Here is a 6,536-nt window from a genome sequence, read left to right on the forward strand (position 1 = left end):
AACTTTTAACAAGACGATGTTCATCGCAGAAGGTACTTGTTTGTTAAAAAACATTGCCTACCTTACACATTAACACCCCCTTTCTTTTAAACCAAGATCACAAGTTCATTTTGGTTGCTGTTGTTGTTGTTAGTTATTTTTATTTATTTATTTATTTATTTATTTATTTATTTATTTTTATTTTATGTTTTATTTTTATTTTTTTTATTTTTTTTGGGGGGGCACAGAAAACAAGGGTTAGTCGTCCCTGACCATACCTGTGCTGACACTGTAAAGGCATCAATTTAATTCCCATCCTGCTGCAATTTTCACCTAATTAAAGAACATCCACACCCAGTTCGTCTGCAGCTGCTTCGTTTTGGCAGTTTTCGGTCTGAAAAAAATCTCTTAAAATGTGAAAATTGGTACCAATTTCATGTAAAACACATCCGATCACAAAATTGGTGAGTGATTTTATTTTAAAAAGGTCAGGGTAGTTTAAAAAAAATCCGGTCCTATCTCTTCGGACTGTGAGTTTCCGCATAGTTGAAAACAACAGATGAGTCAATTAAATAAAGGTTTCGTAGTGCTGGTCACTATAGGTCATTGCCGTGTATGGACCACGTGAAATGTCCGTACAAATTGTCACCAGGAAATCTGTAAGGTTTAAGGCATTACAGAGGTACCAGTGCGTTCCGTTAACACCGTGTGAATATCGACTATGACTATGACCCACTGGTACACGGAACTATCAATACTGAACAAGGAAAATTGTTGTTGTTGATATAAACATAATATGCAGTATAAATATATTTTCAGTGTGCAGACACACCCAATACTGAAGATAAAAAAAATAGCTATTTGCAAAATTGTTATAGTTTCTATGAACACAATCTGTATTAATATAATATTATTCAGTTTGCAGTATCACCATTGTGTATATTTGCAGTGTCAGGGCTGTATGCTTCGTTTTTGAAAGGGCAAGGGCACCAAGGCATTTTTTTCTTGGTAAAGGGCACCCTATGATGAAATTGCAAATTTGTACTGGAGTATTTCAAGGGCACCAAGGCAATGACCAGGGGACACGGAGGCAATCGCCTTCGTTGCCTCCGTGAAGTATCAGGCCTGCAGTGTAGATTTGCTCTTCTGGGAACTTGTCTTTTACTTGTTGAGAATTCTACTCCGATGCAGTAGATGAAACAGCAAAACAAGTTCCCAAAAGAACAAATGTACACAGCAAAGTAGTTATAACACATGAAACTGAATAATATACATTTATTTTATACAATTTCTGTTTATATAAAGTTTATACAACGATTTTGCTAATAACCTTCCAAGTATTCATAGTTCCATATCAGTACACAAAGCTCAATATCACAAGTCAATAGTCATGTTTTATGTTTATTCATAGCTAAAGAGATACAAATCAAATTTATGATTTTCTGTCAATATTATTTTTAAGGCTTCAGTAAATCGGCGATACCTACTCGAAATACGTTTTGCAAAATGTATTTACTTTTGAAACACTGTAGGATTTACGTTGCAACAATGTCGAAATTAATTAATGTGTGTTTTTGATACTTCCCGTGCAAAACACATACATTGTACCATCCTTTTTGCATCATTACTTTTACGACACCCGGTCGAAATAGTCACGTTTTGCAAAATGCTATGTTTTATCTTTATCCAGACTTTCAAGTCTAATTAAAACCACATCTAGTGTTTTTCTCTTCTAATTGTCGTACATAAACTGTAAATTGTGTATCAATTCTCAGCAGCGCATTGTGTAATTGGAAAATGCGCTTACCTTAATATCATTGCACCACGATAACAATGTCATTGCGATAATGTTAATATGAACGAATAAATGCAAACAAATTAGATTAAGAAGAACACTAGATTAAAGTCAGTGGACTCTATTGGTAATTAATCAAAATAATTATTATCATAAAACCTTTCTTGATAACGAGTATTGAGAGAGGTTGATAGTATAAAACATTGTGAGAAACAGCTCCCTCTGAAGTGAAGTAGTTTTCGAGAAAGAAGTAATTTTCCACGAATTTGATTTCGAAACCTCAGATTTAGAATTTGAGGTCTCGAAATCAAGCATCTGAAAGCACACAACTTTGTGTGACCATGGTGTGACAAGGGTGTTTTTTCTTTCATTAAATATCTCGCAAATTTGACGACCGATTGACCTCAATTAATGTTCACGTGTATGTTTGTTATTTATGCGTGTGTTGAGATACACCAACTGTGAAGACTAGTCGTTGACAATTACCAATAGTGTCCACTGTCTTTAAATAATGTCACGTCACAGTTATAACTTGAACAGGTCCTCTGCAGGTTCTATCATGGAAACTACCGTATCGAAAAGTCACCATCCGAACAATGATGTGTTCTTTTTTAATTTAGTTGTTTTTATATTTGTTATAAATAGAACACACACATTGAAATCGCAATGCTGAGCCTACGCTCCATCCTGCACGCAAGCTAGTTATGATTTAATCAATGAAGGCCTATACAGTTGCTCTCCAATTTACCATTGCAAAATTGTAATACACTAATAAAACCCAGCCACTGTATATTATACAGGACACAATAACAAGACAAGATTTACTATCTAACTCTTGTTACCCTAATTCTCTTAATCCAATAATCACAACGAAAAGGAAGGCTAAAGGTTCTTTGTGATATTGGTTGTTTTGTAGTTTGAAGGTTTTCAGGAGGTTATACAAGTTGATTGGATCGTTTAGTCTGTGAAGCCGTTTCTCAATCTACCCAATTCGGTTAACTCTTAACGCTCTAATTGAAAAGGGAAAACAAATTGAATTGATTTTTTAAAGATATGCTGCAGTGACTTCTACCTATGATTTTCTCTTTTGGATTATAAAGGGCAAAATGGTTTATTTATCGTCCTTAAATCTTCCCGTTGAATAACGAATGAGGTACACAATTGATAAATTTGTGAACAAATTGAATATAATATTTTAAAGATGCTACAGTGACTTCTACCTATGATATGCTTTTCTCTTTTGGTTTGTAAAGGGCAAAGTGGTTTATTTATCATCCCTAAATCTCCTCGTTGAATAAAAATGAGGTACAAAATTGGTGAGTTTGAGACCAAACTCAATTTATTTTAAAGATAAACTGCAGGGACTGCGACCTCTGAAGTGCTTCATTATCTGTGAACCAGAGTTACGTCAATAAATTGGCATCTGTATTAATAACATCAAAATGAATCCGGGTATAAATTGGTACTGTATTAACATAGCTTTCTTTCATTTGAATGTTTTGCCAGGTATATGTCATCATTCGTTATTTTTATTAAGTTGTTGTTTCGTTCTTATTCATACGTCCTCTGTTTGTCCGTTTATCTTGTCTCTATCTGTCTACAGGCTGATTACTACAAGCCTCAACTTGTCAAATCGGTCTCCATACTGTTCATTTTCTTTGACCCTGTAAACGTTTAAGGGAAGGAACACGTTTGGTAATTACTATACAAAAAAAACATTCACTTAAAAACTGACTTGGTAACGAGCATTGGAGAGCTGTTGGTAGTATAAAACATTGTGGGAAACGACTCCCTCTGAAGTAACTTAGTTTTTGAGAAAGAGGTAATTTCTCACTAAAATATTAAAAGACTTCTAGCTAGAAGTCTGTTTTTTCTTTCATCATTTTCTCGCAACTTCGATGACCAATTGAGCCCAAATTTTCACAGGCTTGTTATGTTATGGTGGGATACACCAAATGAGATCACTGGTCTTTGACAATTGCCAAACGCGTGAAACTAACTTTATGTTTTTTTTCTTCATAGTTCTTTATTTAAGAGGAGATACTAGTCAACGGTTATACTAATGTGTTATGTAATGTGGCCTTTCTCCGCCAATTTCAACAAAAATCCAATCAATCCAAAACCCGGCTGATTCTATTTTCAATTGGAAGTAAATGCTCCGTTGCATCAGCACTCAACAATGAAAATGAGTAACTCAATTTCACCAGAGTATATCATTCGCTGGTAAACTAAAGATCAATATTCAATTTCGCTCTCGTCACAACATTCATTTAATTTCGTAAAAGCCAGCAGCAAGAGCAGGTCAACCATTAAATGTCATTACGCGAGAACAGTGTAGTCTTGAATGCCTATACAACCAAATCGAATGACTGAAACGAAACTGAATGTTCACGAAAGCAAAAATGATGCATTAATAGCTAAAACGAAACCTTGGTTTTGGTGGATTGGGGCAATGCGTGAATTTGAATTCGTGTTTTACTGAAATTGAATTATCTTTGTTCGCTAGAATTTGCCGTTAAACCTGTAATGCTATTAGTTACCATAACAATAGACCCTTAATATCGACAATACATGTCCCTTTTAAAAGAAAATATAATGATTTAAATTATCTTCTTAAATTATTATTATTATTTTTTTTTTTTATGACTTACAAGGTTTGTCAGGTAGGTAGGTGATGGGATGTCAGTCAGAGTATCTCATGAGAAAGCTATTTGGCTATAGGGCCATCGCAAAGGGGTGTCCTTTAAAGACAGTGGACACTATTGGTAATTGTCAAAGACCAGTCTTCTCACTTGGTGTATCTCAACATATGCATAAAATAACATACCTGGGAAAATGTGAGCTCAATTGGTCGTCGAAGTTGCGAGATAGTAATGAAAGAAAAAACACCCTTGTCACACAAAGTTGTGTGCTTTTAGATGGTTGATTTCGCGACCTCAAATTCTAAATCTGAAGTCTCGAAATTAAATTGGTGGAAAATTACTTCTCTCTCGAAAACGATATCACTTAAGAGGGAGCCGTTTCTCAGAATGTTTTATACCATCAACCTCTCTCCATTACTCGTCACCAAGTAAGGTGTTATGTTAATAATTATTTTGAGTAATTACCAATAGTGTCCACTGCCTTTAAGATTAAAACATATGGAGACTATAACGAGCAACGTCATCCATGTATTTCCCATGACACTATGTGTGTCAAATTTTATGCTTGTATCATGAAAGGCACAATTATTTTCTTAAAACACAAAAACTGCGATAGCTAGCCACTCAAATGCAAAAGTCTTGCCCCCAGACGTTCGCATGGGTAACAAATCAGCAAGCAAATGGTTCGGTTTATACCATTGATATCAACAGTCATTGTCCGCACTTATCTACAGTTAAATCACAAGCATCACTTGCTGAAATTACGTCCAATACTCATTTCACATTTCAGCCACAGTTCCATACCTTGAGACTTCGGCGCTCATACTCTTCACCTCCACTTCGTGTGATTTGAAAACGTTTCCCCACTTTAATTAGGACTGTAAAATGTAAAATGAGTATTTCACAAAACTGAATTTGACCTTGGAGCTTCACTTTAAGCACAATGTCCGAAGTGGGGCAAACTTTGCATTACTTATACATCGTAGTCTTTGCAGCAACAATAAAATGTTTCACTTAAAGATTATTGGTAAAATGCACTATGTATAGCCAAGTACATTGAAATACGAACAAATGTGCACTCGAGATTTCCGCCAGCATTTATATATCTGTCGCCACACGGACTTCTTTTAGAATATATCTACGAGACTTCACCACATAGTGCGGAATATCAGAATCCAATGGTCACATACGTGTTGAAACCTCTATCATACACACAGCATCATGTGCATTCACAAAACTTAATATCCTCTCTACTATCTTTATTCAGTAGTTCCTCTAATAATGTTCCCAGACAATAAGACCCTTCACTTATAGACACATTATTCCTTCCGATCATGAACTCAATTACGACAGCCAAAAAAACCTTGTCCTCCATAAACATCCACCGAGAATTCATTTAATACATGACCGTGCACGTAGAGGTCGGTGACCGGGTAGAGAGTGTGTGAACTACGGCGTGGATGCCTGTACAAGCTACGGTCGAGCTACCTTAGAGTAGAAGAGGAAAACACTCCACATCCTGGCAACAAAATACAGCCTCTCTGGGGAGACCCAAGAGCTTGTTGCGTGCCCTTCTCAACTCTCTCATCATTTTCGCCACTTCTCTTATTAAATAAAACTTCTCAAGACACCGTTCCCCCGATCCAGACGTCTTTCTTTCGTTTTCTTGTATGAGAGAGAGACCAAACCACATACATGGCTCTGTGCTTCTCATTGAGACTAAGGGCTATAACACACGATGAGAGGGTGGTCGTCTTTGCAATTAGATTGAAGATATATGAGCTAGCGGGGTTTGCCCGAATGCTGTTTCTTATTTGACTCGGGAACCAAGAGAAGCACATAAATGCACCTTTCTTTCTGTCTTCTCTTCTCTGTGGCCATTTTCGAAACCATGGCTTCGGTTCCAAATTCGGCTCATTTATAGCGGTTGTTTTGGCAATATTGTGCGTACTTTGCGTATACGCGTTCAGGGCTTCAGACGAGAGAACCGAGCCTAAAGCCGAATCCAAAGCCGAAGCCGTGGATTCGAAAAGGGCCTATGAACATTTAGGTCTCAGAATTCATCACTGCAATAACCTATTTTTCTGAAAGTTTGTATATACTCAGCGCCTTGAGTGCCT

This window comes from Asterias rubens, chromosome 5 (genome assembly GCF_902459465.1).
Source record: "Asterias rubens chromosome 5, eAstRub1.3, whole genome shotgun sequence".
Taxonomy (NCBI): domain Eukaryota; kingdom Metazoa; phylum Echinodermata; class Asteroidea; order Forcipulatida; family Asteriidae; genus Asterias; species Asterias rubens.